The sequence below is a fragment of the Equus asinus genome, chromosome 22, assembly GCF_041296235.1.
Source record: "Equus asinus isolate D_3611 breed Donkey chromosome 22, EquAss-T2T_v2, whole genome shotgun sequence".
Lineage (NCBI taxonomy): Eukaryota > Metazoa > Chordata > Mammalia > Perissodactyla > Equidae > Equus > Equus asinus.
In genome coordinates, this window is record NC_091811.1 from 30,240,034 (window position 1) to 30,254,601 (window position 14,568).

At 38.2% G+C, this 14,568-nt stretch overlaps 1 protein-coding gene across 23 annotated transcripts in view; it reads left to right on the forward strand.

Moving 5' to 3' along the window:
• The window catches only part of PLEKHA5 (pleckstrin homology domain containing A5), a 230,397-nt gene that overhangs the window by 81,107 nt on the left and 134,722 nt on the right, over positions 1–14,568 (forward strand). For 2 of the 23 annotated variants that reach the window (XM_014832416.3, XM_070494812.1), the window contains exon 1: positions 5,433–5,613. The exons of 20 other annotated variants lie outside the window; for them this stretch is intronic. The gene's annotated coding sequence lies outside the window, so the exon portion shown is untranslated. Of the gene's footprint in view, positions 1–5,432; positions 5,614–5,906; positions 5,926–14,568 lie in introns of those variants that run through there. One more of the 23 variants, XM_070494811.1, reaches the window with a different exon arrangement.

The window sequence follows — 14,568 nt, forward strand, 5'->3', positions numbered from 1 at the left end:
GGATCCTGGGTGCAGACATGGCACCACTTGGCAAGCCATGCTGTGGCAGGCGTCCCACATATAAAGTAGAGGAAGATGGGCATGGATGTTAGCTCAGGGCCATTCTTCCTCAGGAGGATTGATAGCGGATGTTAGCTCAGGGCTAATCTTCCTCAAAAAAAAAAAAGAAAAAGAAAACCTTTTTCAGTAATTCTGCCTCCTTCATAAGCTTATTGCCATTTAGATCTCATTTAGAACATGGGTTTTGGAGTCCAAAATCTGGATCCAGTTCCAACATGGATTATCTGTGAAACAGTGGGTACCCTCTGAGCCGCAATCTCCAAATCTGTAAAATAGGTAGAATAATAATAGGATCTGTTGCACAGGGATGTTGTGAATATTAAAGGAAACCTTTGTTTGAAACATTCTATAAAGGCTAGCTATTATTTATTGCCTTTGTTTTTTTTAAGAGTCTGAGTTAACAGTTAAGGCAGCGTAGCGAGGTCCTGGTGAACACACAGACCCTGGAAGCGAGCTGCATGGAATTGCAGCACAGCCCTTCCACTTCCCAGCTGCATGAAGTGGTTGAGGAAGACATTTAACAGAACTGTTCTCCTTCACTTTCTCATCTTTATTTGAGATTTTAAATAGTTACCACGCGAAGTTGTTGCAAGGGTAGATGAAATCATCCTCGTAAAGTTTGTAGCACAGTGCCTGACAAAAGTAAGCTCTCAGTAATGGTTATTAAGTCTTTCTTTAGGACTCAGACCCACCTCAGCCTTTTCTAAGCTGATTTTCGACCCCAGAATAATATTAAAACAGTTTTCACGAGGGTCATCGTGGCTTCCAATGGATAAATCCTTTGGCCGTTTTTAGTCATCGCTCCACTGGTCCATTCTGTCCTTGACAGTTTGGCCACTTCCTTAAAGTTTCCTTCTTCAGTTTCCTTGATGTTACCCCACATGGATGGTTCTGCCATTCTGCTCTCCCTTCTCAGATTCTTTATCTGGCTTCTCTTCTTCCTGCCCCAGAAGCTGTATCCTCCATAGTCTCATCTGGCTTCTCTTCTGTCAGTTTGTGCCTTTGGCCCCGATCTCTGTTTTGCGCCCCAGGTGTATATCTCCTTTAAGCTGCACTAGACATTACCAAGTGACTGACCGTCAGGACCCTCAACTCCACTTGTTTGAAACTGAGCTCGTTCTCCTTTCTTGTTCCCTCTCCTTGTGCTGAACTCACACTCCCTAAAATGCAACGCTGCCACCTGCCTTTTTGCATCTGTGTTCTCTGGCTTAACCCAGTTGCCCCAGTCAGGATCCTTGTAGTTCTACTCTACTTTTCCATCTGTTTGACTCCTACATCCAGTCCAGCACCAGATCCTATTGATTCTGTCCTTCAAATCTCTCAGTTCCTCTCCGTTGTTAATCTTATCGTACTACTCTTGAATCTCCCTCTAATTCTCATGTTGCTCATCGGATTCCCTGTCATTAATCTCCCTCTTCCCCATCTGTTTTCTACAAGTTGCTGTCAGTATTATATTTAAAAACATAAATAGGACCAGGGCATTGCACTATGTAAAAATGCTTAGTGTCTCTGGGGCCAGCCCGGTGGTGTAGTGGTTGGGTTCATGCACTTCACTTCAGCAGCCCAGCTTTACAGGTTCAGATCCCAGGTGTGGACCTACACACCACTCATCAAGCCACGTTGTGCTGGCATCCCACATAGAAAGTAGAGGAGGATTGGTACAGATGTTAGCTCAGGGCCAGTCTTCCTCACCAACAAAAAAAATAAAATAAAGTAATTAGTGTCTCTGAAATACTTGCAGTGAGATTTCGTTCATATATTCAGTAAATTCTAGGATTGCTTAAAAAGTCTTTCATAAACTGCCCCTGCTTCTTGCTGGCCTCTTTTTACTTGGCTGCCCCCCATGCCCTACACACACTGGAACTGCCTTTGCCCATGTTATGCACTTGCCCTGACTTTATGCCTGCCCATATTATTCCTTTGTTTCCTGTTATTGAAGTATCCATCCTCTTTTTGTACCTGAACGTCTTTTCCTTCTTCCTGCCAGTCCTGCTTAAATATTTCCTGATCTGTGGATCATGCAAAATTATGGTATTCTTACCATATTTCCTTTCCAATTCTCTAACATTGTGTTTCGATTATTTATGTGTCCATCTCACCCTGTAAACTGGTGAGTACCTAGAGCCGTGAGTGGCTCTTAACCAGAGGAACCTCAAAATCATGTAGGGATCTTCTTCATAATGTCTGGCCCCACGCTGAATGGTCAGATTGAAAGATTTCTGGACCCTGAACGCATGCACGTGAGCGTTTTTTAACTACCCAAATGATTCGGGTGTGACCAAGGGTAAAAAAACAAAACAACAAATTGCTCTGTAAGGCTCGTGTATTCATTTCCATTGTCCCGCCTCCCTTTCACTCCCTGTGATTAGATATCGAATGAATGTCAGGTATGTTTAAGTCACGGAGAGAGCCGTTCATCTTCACGTGTGTACGTGCAGTGGAATGTACTAGAACTGTGTAAAGTCTTCAGGGGTTGCTCACTTGTCATAGAAATAGGTTATATCTTTTGTGAATTTTTACAAATTCATTCATTCTTGTTGGAGTAGCATTTGGGAAAATTTTATCAGGTTATGTAGGTAGAGGAAGGGTAATAAGCGAGTAAATTAAAGAATGAGAAAGATGAAAGGTAAAGATTTTTTTTAAAAAATAAGACTTCTGATTAAGATCAAAGAATAAATGTAATTCCAGGATGACCTCAATTTTCCATCACTGAATCCTGAAGTCGAATGTATCAGAGAGAAGAAATTCAGATCAAAGAGCAAAGTGATATGGAAAAATTCAGAACGTGAATTCAAAAAGGGATGTCCTATGCCAATGTGCTGGACTTAATGCCTCTTACCTGTTTTTGAATCTACCTGTCTTTCTATAGAGGACTCCTTCATTCTGCTGTTTAACATATGACCCTAACTCTTCCATTATCCCAGGCTTACAATGCTTCCTGCCATCTCCTTCCAGATTCCATCCCAGAATGATTAGCTTCTCTTTTCTCTCTTCCGTGTGTGGGCAGCCTTCCCTTTCCAGAATCTGCACCACCAGAGCCACAGTCCTCTAGTCCCCACACCCATTCCCAGGTCATGCACTGTCCTCCCCAGCCTCCGACCTGGCTCCTTCCTCCTCCTTCCTTCTCCTTTCTGGTCCAGATCCTCAGTGTTCACGTAAGCATGTCAAAAAGCTCACTCCCCCTTTCAAAAACTTTCCTAAATTCCCCTGTCAGAATGCTTCCTCGCCCCCTCTAAACCCTCCAGAACCCTGAGGCCGCTCTTTCGCTGTGGCGATCTGAGAATTGTCCCCTGTGCTTGGGCCTCATCGTCTCTGAGGTCTTTTAGAGACAGATAGTCCTCCTGTTTGTTTCCACTGTGCGTTGCCTTGCCCCGCGTGGACTTCATATATAAGATGTTCTCAATGAATATTTATAGATCCGAAGTAGATTGATTGTTTTTGGTGAAGAACTTTTCCTTTCTCACTCGGGGATCCTGGAGCTTTCCTTGAGAACTGTGGGTAACTTACTCTTTGTACGCATTCCTCGCTCACTCTGGCACACACGGTACACAAAACATTAGCATATTGACACTTCTTGGTATATTTATGACTCTTGGTATTTGTTTTTATTCTGTGCTCCCTCTTTTCCTAGGCTTTTTCTTTAGAGATAGGATGCTTGTGTATCATACAGTAACCACTCACCTTGCCATTGTACCTACCTAGTGCTCATTGGCAGTAAGAATGAGTTGCTTTGGTAGAATGCAAAGAAAATCGTGTGTTGGTAGTTTTCTTTAACTGAAGTTTTTTGTTTGTTTGTTTTCTGGAAAGGTGTTGGAGTTAGATGTGGCGCTATAAATGATTTTCTGGTTTTTAAAATAATTTCTTGGATGGGGGAGGCAAAAGGGGTAAAGGGGGACATTTGTACTGTGACAGATGGAAACTAAACTTTGATGGTGAACATGAGGTAGTCTATAGAGAAGTCAGAATATAATGATATACACCTGAAATTTATATAAATAATGTTATAAACCAGTTACCTCAATTTAAAAAAATAATAAATAAAAAATAAAATGCTCTCTTTAACATTTCATTTTTCACAGCCTCTCTGAACCTTGTAGTGTTCTTGTCCCACCATCTATGAGGGACCTTATCTTAGCTGCTGTCATGAAATTTGTTTACTTCCCATGCCTTCTTGCTTTCCCATGCCTCCCAAATTAATTTGGAGGAGGGGAGGCAAGGCTAGTATTCATAAAATGAGACATTTGTTTGTAGGGTGGGTAGGTGATTTACAGTAGGTAAGTGATAGAAGTAACCAGGAAGGGTTGTGAAGAAAAGAAAATCATAAATTAGCTTATGGGCCCATTTAAAGATGAGTCAGCCCCTCTCTATCAGTGGTTTGCTTCCCAAGCTTGGTGTGTGTCAAGTGTATGAACAGTTCCTATTTTTGCTTGTCTGCCCAAGGTGAAAAATGGGAAGTGGATATTGCAAGAGTTGTCTGCTTTGTTCCGGTGGGGCTGTATCTGCTGTACTAGATACCTATTTCTGGAAGATTGACATAGCCATAGTGAGCAAAAGATAAGCTTCTTGACCATATTTCCATCATGCAAAACTTATATGGCCTTTGTAGCAATTTACTGAACAAATCAGGCAAATTAGTTATTTGATGACGTAAACATACATTTGCAAACTATTTGGTTGATTCTTTATGTGTGTGGCATTTTTGTAAAAATTGTTCTTGAAAATAATTTTTTAATCCTGCTTGCAGCTTTATCAACATTTGGGTGAGGTCTGCTGTTATGTAAGTGTATAATCTGTTATATAATGTATAATCTATAGATGAGAAAAATCTTACTGCTTATAGTTTGAAGATAGCAGACATTCTTAATAAAGATTCTGAGCATTTCAGTTTACTGATATTTCCAAAGGAGAAATTAAAATACAACTGACTAGTTTGCAGACTGTTTTATTTGGCAGTTAGGCAAGAGGACAGAATAAGGGGTTAAGAAGTGAAATATGAATGGCTAACAGTTTGCTGAATTTATCAGTGGTCAGATTTACTTTTTGGGATAACATCTTGGGTGTCTTGAAATTCCCACGTCATGCCAGCATTTTTGGGGGATGCTTCTGTTGACATAGATAATGAAACATTGAAACCTAACGACTTGTTTTAATAAAAGTGCAGAAACAGTCATTTCCAGTCACATCAAATTGGATGAACCACAAAAATCATGAAGTTAAAAACAAATCAGTTATCATTTGGTGGTTCTGTTTAGTTTATTGCAGTTTTATGATCTTTGATTAAATTTGCAGCTCTCCGAGTTTGTTTAGAAGTAGGCCATCACATGCCGAGATGAAAGACCATCATTTAAATTAGATACTGAGCATGCTCGTATGAAGTACTTAGTCTTGGCGACTGCAGTGTGGTTCAGTTTTCTTCCAGTGGAAAGAGCAGAAAAGAGATCACTGTGGTGCCCTTTGTCATCATTCTTCTGTCAGAGAGCATGTAATTTGTCTTTGGAAACCAGAAACCAGAGACAAAGAGAAGAATGCAGGTTTTTAGCAGAAGGCTATTTGGTGAGTTAATTAGCTGTTTTATTCTATTCTGTAATTCCTAGCGAGGTTATGTCTTCACTTACATCTGCCGCTTGTTTTGTACTAAGCTGAAGCTTTAGGTAGCAGTAATTTAGCTGAGATTGGGGGAAAATTGTTTCTGCCATGGAAATCTCACTCTTGAAGTATTTTCAGGACATTTGTGAGATAACAAGTTCATAAATTGCTGTGAGGATACTCCTTCGTGTTCTCCACAAATTTCCTTTGCTCACTGGTGCTGAATAATGCTGGCAGGATCGTGTGCCGAGGGAGTTCAGGATGTGTCTGTTTGGACAGGTTAGCATTTTTGTTTTTATGTTTTAATGAAATTCTCATTTTTGCTTTCACATTTCTATACTACATCTAAAAAAGCAGCAGGAAGGACTCATTTAGCATAAGACCAAGAATTCTTTAAAGAAAGTGAGAGAGCATGTTGTAGTAATAAATACATAATGTTAAAAAAGTGATTCAAAAATAAGTTGGCTTTGTAATATGAGTGGTCATTTAAAATACTCTAAAATGAGATTAACAACATATTTGTAAAATACGTTGCAGTTATTCAGTATTCATGTTTAGAATTCGTTCTGTTTTTAGTTATTGAATTAGCTACAGAAGTGTTTAGAGCACAATAATAGTTTTGCCATTTTAAGCCCTTCTTTCTTCCCCTGAGCTCTTATTATGCTGATTGCCAGGAAGAAAATCTGATTTAAATGTTTTGTGATTATTTTCGTTATCCACAGTGTTCTTGTTTTACCATGAAGTTAAAGGGGGAAATTAGTGTGCATTTTCCCTCATATTATGTTCTCAAAATATCAAGTAATATTTAAAATCTATAAATTATTATTTCATAATGAACATGATATTGATTATATATTTATAATAGATAAACTTGGCAGCCAGATCTTCAGGGTATTCTTTTGGAAGTTAAAATTGCACACTCTGCTTGAGATAAATCGTTGTATTTTTTGAAGATTTGACGGAAAAGCATAAAATTACCATACTTATTTCCTTGGGGGGAAATCACGCTTGTTAGTAAATGTAAATGTCAGGTAGGGAATTTGAGGTATAGAAAGTGCTTTAAAGAGTTCTAGAAAAACGATGTGGGGGGGTGGGAGGAATAGGAAGAGACTACTAAAAGCTTAGTGCCTTCAAATGCCAGGCAATCATGTGATGCTTTCCTGAAATATCTCTATTTTGTGAACTGCCCCCACTGTGCCATTTTCCAGGATTGGCACAGGTGAAGGAGGTGGGTGTGTGCGTAATCTTGTATATTCAGGAAGAGGGAGGGTTAGCAGTTAGAGGTGAAGACTCAGGAAATCTATTCCCACTTCTGAACACTGACTCACTTGTGTGACCTTGGGCAGCGTGCACACCGTATTTGTTTCCACTTACTTTTAGTGTGATCCTGTACCATGGTAATAGGAGGTTCATTTAAGGTTTCTAAAGTAATAAGACTGTTTCTTGGACTGTCGCAAAGATTCATGAGGGCTGTAAGGCATTCACAGATAGCTTCTGTGGGGAAAAAACAAGCCAGTGTGGCTCTTAGAGAATCCTATCAACTGTTTTCTTTTTTAATTAAAAATATTTCACATATGTACAATGTATAAGTCCTCTGTGGTCTTTGGAACTAATTTGTCAGAAATACATATTTTGTATATATTATGTAATTAGAAGATGGCAGATTTTTTTTTTTTTTTTTTTTAGATTTGATTTTTTCCTTTTTCTCCCCAAAGCCCCCCGGTACCTAGTTGTATATTTTAGTTGTGGGTCCGTCTAGTTGTGGCATGTGGGACGCCGCCTCAGCGTGGTTTGATGAGCAGTGCCACGTCCGCACCCAGGATTCGAACCAACGAAACACTGGGCCACCTGCAGCGGAGCGCGCGAACTTAACCACTCGGCCACGGGGCCAGCCCCAGAAGATGGCAGATTTTAACCTTTTTTCCCGTATTTACTCCAGATAATCATGAAATATTCATGTCAAAATTATACTTTATACTATTTTTCTCTTATGTATTTAGTCCCATTTACCTCTAATCATAGAACGTCATAGATCTTCAAAAGGAGACAACTAGACAATCAGACAATATTGTACTGTAATTATGTAATGTGATAAATATAGCTACAAAGGTACTCGTAGTACAGTATATATATTTATCGGAGGTAACATGCTGTACTTAAATTTGCAGTGTTGTATCTCAGGTATTCAATTAAAAAAGATAAATAGATAATCAATAGAAAATCTATTAAAGAAAAATATTGAGAAATAGTGGGAAAATGAAAAGAAAAACTACTGATGACAAAGATTTCCTTGGCAAGTTTTTAAAGAATAAGCATACACCTATGTGTTTGTTCATTTCCAAATCATTAAATTCGTCTGCTCACTTATTAAACTTAACATCTGCCAAGTAAGGAGCATTTATTTCTGTAACTTATGTGAAGTCCAATAGTGCTTAAAGATCCCAAGTGATCTTCCTTGAAAATGAGGTCTGTGGTCCGTAAGTTTGGGGAATAATGGGCCATAAGGGCTTTATAGTAGAACTTCTTGGCCTTTAACATCTTGTTCAGAACTTTATTCTAGAACTTAATTTTCTCTGGAATATGGTTTACTTTGGAAAAGAAAAACCAGTACATGATACTAAACATTTAGCAAACATTTTAATAATTCTGAATATGAACCCTTATATTGAGATATCTGGATACGTGAAGGAGGAATAATGGGTTTGCTTCTGTCTTTGTTCTTCTAAATGCAAAATGAGAAACAGTCTTAGAATTATAATATAAATGGGATATAAAGGGTATGATTAGATTTGGTGATAGTGGTACAAGCTAAAATTACATATTTTGGAAGCCACATAGTGTAGAAATCTAAGCAGTGAATACTCTGTGAAGGATTTGGGACACAATATGACCATGTAAAGATTTTGATGATTCTCACGAGTTCTCATTCATTGTCTTAAAGTTACTCCTATGTTAATCCTGTGGAGAAGCCAAATATTTATTTATTTGTTTGTTTGTTTTACTTTTAACTGAGATTATGATCGTTTACAGCCTTGTGAAATTTCAGTTGTACATTACTATTTGTCAGTCATACTGTAGGTGCACCACTTTACCCTTTGTGTCCACCCCCCGCCCTTTCCCCTGGTAATCACTAATCTGTTCTCTTTGTGCAGGTGTTTAATTTCCACATATGAGTGGAGTCATACAGAGATTGTCTTTTTCTATCTGGAAACCAATTAATTTTTAAAATAGGATTTGTAATGGGAAGTAAGTGGTATTTGTAATCTAGTGGGACTGGGTTCTAATCTAGATTTTGCCACATGTGACTGTAGGCAACCATCTTCATTTCTCTCTTCTCTGTGTTTTCAGTAGTAAACAGAAATGTCAATATTTTTCTTTTAGATTTGTGAGAATTGAATTTTGTATGAAGAACCTAGCATGATGTTAGTCACAAAGTAGGCGTTCAACAAGCGTTTGTCTCCTTAGTTTCCTTTCCAAACAATTACATTTTTTCTGTATTAAAATTTTTTCAAAATAATACCTTCCCTATTTGAAATACCAGACTCACAGAAGTATACTATCTATAAATAATAATGTACTTGGAATTTCTTTGTAATAGTATATTTTTAAAACCAGAATGTATGCATGATAAAATGTTCAAAGAGTGTCAATTGCTCAGCCAACTTTTGTAGAATAATTGCTAAATACTTGTATGTTCCAGCTGTATGTGTCCTGGGAGACAAAGTGATGAGCATTTTGGCTAAACAAATAACCTCAGATTTGTTTGTATTACTGTACAAATAATGTTAAAGAAATAAAATCATACTTAATAAAGTATGAACTCTTAAATTAGTGGAAACCCAAAAGTGCCTGGCGCACAGTTGGCACTCACTAAATGTTCATTGAATTAAATTTCTTCTTTTTCATATTTTTCATTCCATATCAATGGAATCGCACTATTTAAGAGTTTTATTTTCTGTGTCTTTGTTCTATACTTTTGTGAAGATTGCTGTTTTTAAAAATAAAACCCTTTTCATGTTTAAGAAACATCTTAAAATAATTAAACTCCATTATGTGATCTCCATAAATGGGGTGATAATGCGAATTGACAGGGCCTTTTATTATTATTATTTTTATAAATAATTCTTTGTTGACCATGATAGAATTTTGTGATTACTTATACCCAAGAACTCTGGAACTTTATGGCTCATCCATCACGAATTCTGGTGAAATCTGGCCCAGCGTAGCCCTTAGATAAGCGAGGTTGTTCTGCTGTCAGAGATTGCTACATGGGTTGGTGTTGGGAAAACACCTCAGATAGTGTATCTTTAGGGCCAGAGCCATTGTACATTACCTTCTCTCTAATACATTTCTTCAAAGACTGGCTTTTCAGCACATTCAAGGTCACTTAGCTGACTTGATATAAAACTACGTTATTTTAATGAGATCTTCGGGGTAGAAATGATTTAAGATAGGTATGTCAAAAGTATATGTGTAATCCCATTACTTAGCCTAACTTGACATAACTTAACTCTTTAATTAAGCCATTAGTAGATGTCCACTGCACGCTCAGCAAATTGAGGTGAGTTTTGCCTCAGTCTGTCACTTCCTCAGTGTTTTGTTGATGGTCCCCACACACTGCTTTTCAGGTTGTCAACCTCTCTCAATTGTAGTTCCTTACTTAATGGGCCTTTCTCATCTGGATTCTTCTCATCAGAGAAGAATCAAGTACTTTTATCAAGTACTCTCTTGCATCTATAGCTCAAGCATTTAATCTGGGAATCATATTTCCAGTTTTCTGTTTCTTCTGGTTCGTTTTGATATTTCTCCAAATTAATCCTGGACTCACACATCCAGATTTTTGCTAGCACCTGTCAGACAAGATCCTTTGAGTAAGCTACATGCATAGGTTCGGTCTTGCCTAACTCACTCTAAACATTGTCAGTGTTGTGTAACCTGCGTTTCCACAGGTGTCATTGGCCTGAGTAATAAAATGTAAGGACTACAAGTCAGAATAAAATTTAAAATAATAACAACAATAGCCTTACATCATTTCCAAACAAATGTTTTCCCCCTGTCTTAAGCTTAATATTAGAATGCCAGCAAGCCACCGCGGGCCCTACAGTTTCTAGAATGTCTTTGTTTTGTTTGATTGACTAGCTGTTGGCATGCTCTCCTTGCCAAATCTATCCCAAATTTTCCTTTGAGGTTGAGCCTTAAAATGGTTCAAATTACAGTGGGTCAGAGTAACCTCAGAATGATTCCTCCTCAGCAACTCTTTAGCCCACCAGCCCTGAGCTGAATTTGAATTTGTAAACTTTGTCTCTTCCTTTATGATGTCCTGGTTCTTCCTCATTGTCCTGAATGCTGCCAGGGAGGTTACAGAATGGCCATTGTTCCCCTGGTTTACCTGAGTCTCAAGCCTTCTGCCTCTCCGTGGAAGCACATCAGACTCATATGGAAGTAAAATACCTGTTGGCTGCTCTGCTGGCCCACCCACTTACTTTAGGGACTTTTTGTTTGATTTTGCTCTGAAAAATTGGTAGTCTGATTTGGTTACCAGTTTAGGCTGTGTTCTGGCACCTCTGTTAAATTTGAAATCTCATTTAAACTGGGATTTCCCTTGCTTTAAGCTAACCAGTATGCATGTTCTCAAATCCTCATTTATTCTGAGAAGGGAAGGTGCCAATATTAATAGATCTGTGGGCAAGGACTCCTACCCTAAGCTATTTAGGAAGCTGAGATAGGCTTGCTTGCTTGACCCCAGGAAGCCTGCAGATTGAATGTCAGTCTCCTTTGGTCTCTGAGAATGGAGATAGACTGAGTTTCTTATGCCTAGTGGAGAATTGGTATTTTAGTGGTTTAGTAGTCATATTTATTCCAGTGTAGAGGACTAGACATCAAATATGCAATTTAGAGAACCTTTAATGAAAACCATGTCTTAGAGATAATGTCTTAGTATGAGATTTTTTTTTTGGTGTTTTTCAAGTATAAGTCTAAAATCTACTTTGTAAAGATAGAAAACCACAAGTCTAGAACAGAGGATGTGACTGACTTAATCTGGATGGAATTTCCTCCCCTTGCCATCATTTAGCATGGATGGTTTCCCATGGAAGAGGTTCAGAATGAGGGATCAAGTTCTTCTCCCAGTTTTCTTGAGGTCTGGTAGATAGCTTGTCTGCTGTCGAGCACACGTCTGTGGGCTTTTTTCCAGTTCAGATGAACTGGGATGGAATTTTTTTTTCTGTCTGTCAGAAAGAAAGTATGCTTTGGATGTGAGCATAAATTTTCCTTTAGCTGTACTTTTTCCTTAAGAATAAATCTCTGAAATTACAGTTTACGTCAAGGAGAAAGTATGATTTGTCTACTAAAAGTGATTCTGTAAGTATTTCAGAAACATATTTTCCTTTGAGGACAAGTTGCTTGTGGCAAGAAAGGGAGAATTGCAGCAGTTAACGTCTAGTCAGCTAAACCCATCTGAGAGAGAGATAACCTAATCTTGGTAAATAGCGCAAAACTCTTTCTGTGTAAACAAGTAGAAATGCTAGGGCAAAGGATGAGAATGTTGAGAAACTTAGTCAGCATATCTGTTTCCTGGTTGATGAGAGGTGTGCTTATTTTCACTACCTTTTCTGTACTTCGCTAAAGAATTGGGAAGCAAGAATTTTTTCATAATCAAAGAGTTGACCTGTTTCTAGATTTTAACAATGACATTTGATTGAGTTACTGATGTAATTCTAGACATTAGCACGAAGTTTAGCGCATCAGATGCTGTCTAGGGCTTGTGGAGGAAGACTACATCGTACCCTTTTTTAATACTTAAAAATTATAAAATAATATTGTAAAAATTACAGACATACAAAGGATATGAATGAGAACACCCATATCTAGCATAAGAAAAAAGAAATTGCCAGTCCACTTAAAAACTTGTACTGCGCATGAACCGTTGATTACTGTATTGCACATTTCAGTAATTTTTAGGTAGCAAAGGAGTGATTTAATACTAAATAGCTAATTCCTTTAATGTTAGATTTATAATCATACATTTTTAAGAGAAAACAATATATTGTTCAGTTTCTTTTTTCCTCCTCTTACAAACTATGTTTTCTGTTATAACAAATTTGAATATTGATAGTGTTTTCTTCTGTATAAAATTGTCCTAGAAGCTAGATGACCTTGCTCACATAACTAAGATGGTGACTTTCAGCATTATTTGAGGATAATGTCAGGGCTGGGATAGGAAGAATATAGCTGTAGGAGAGGTTTTTATACCTAAATCAATTAGGATGTAAACATTTTTTTAAAGTAGTGGAAAGTTGTGCCTCTGCCCCATGTGTACTGATAATGTTCTAATCCTTGGAACCTGGAAGGTTACCTTATATAACCAAGACTTTGCAGGTGTAATTAAGTGAAGGACCTTGAAATGGCCCTTGAAATGGGTAGATTCTCCTGCATCATCGGGGCAAGGACTGAATACAATTACGAGTGTCTTTATAAGGGGAGATGGGCGGGGGAGATTTCACGCACAAGAGGAGAGGCAGTGTGTGAGTGACCCCAGAGGCGGAGATGGAGTGATGGAGCCACAAGCCAAGGAATGCCAGCAGCCACCAGGAGCTAGAACCGGCAAGAAACTGATTCTCCTCCAGAGGGAGTGTGGCCCTGCCAGCACCTTGATTTTCATCCAGTCAGTGCAACTGATGTCAGCCTGACTTCCGGCCTCCAGAACTGAGAGAGAATAAATTTGTATTGTTTCAAGCCACCAGTGTTGTGGTAGTTTGTTACAGTGATCATAGGAAACTAAAACAACCCCGCAGTGTATTTCAGTCACTCACCTTCTACCTTTGTCATGTCAGTCTTCACAAGTCTCTGCCAGGCTCTGCAGTTCCTTCTGTCAGACCGGTCGCACTGTCGGAGTGTGTACTGATAACCTCATAGCAGAGAAAGGCCTGTACCAGGTGCCCAGAGACTTGGGTATTATTATTCCTGCTTAGCTGTGAGACTTTGAGAAATTTCTGTGCAAACACACCTGCCTTGTTCTAAAAAGGATTTGAGACAGCTTGCTTACACATTTGAAAACAGCACAGGGAGAGAACGTAATTTAAAACAAGTAAGAAAGATGAAGCATAGAAAAATAGTGATAGAAAAATAATGAAGTCAGGAGAGACTTTGAATAAATCGCTTTACCTCGGAATCCTTCGATTCTTGACCTGAGAAACAGGCCTATAAAATGCTGCTCATATATTAAGTTGTTTTATAATTATCATTACTGTGTTATACCCCATGACCACAGTGTTTGCTAATTAAATTTTTGGAAGAGGTAGAGTTCTTTTTTCCTCTTTATAAATGTAATGCAAAAAGTTGTGCAGATCATATATCTGATGAGAGACTTGTATCTAGAATGTATTTTTTTTAAACTCATCTGACTCAATAATAAAAAGACAAATAACCCAATTTAAAAATGGGCAAAAGAGCTGTATAAACATATTGCCAAAGAAGATTAAGTGCCTGAAAAGATGCTAAACATCGTTAGCCATCAGAGAAATGCAAATCAAACCCATAATGAGCTATCACTTCCAGCCCACTAGGATGGCTATGAGCAAAAAGATGGGCAGTAACACGTGTTCGCAATGATGTGGAAAAATTTCAACCCTCCTCCATTGCTGGTGGGAATATCAAATGATGCAGCTGCTCTGGAAAGCAGTTTGATAGTTCCTCAAAAACTTAAACATAGAGTTAGCAAATGACCTGGCAGTTCCGCTGTTAGGTATATACCCAAGATATTTGAAAAGATGTATGTACACAAAACATGTTACATGAATGTTCATAGCGTTATTCATAGTAGCCAAAAAGTAGAAAGAACTCAAATGAAAGTCAGTTCATAAATGGATAAATAAAGTGCAATATATCCATACAGTGGAATATCACTTGGTGACAAAAAGAAGT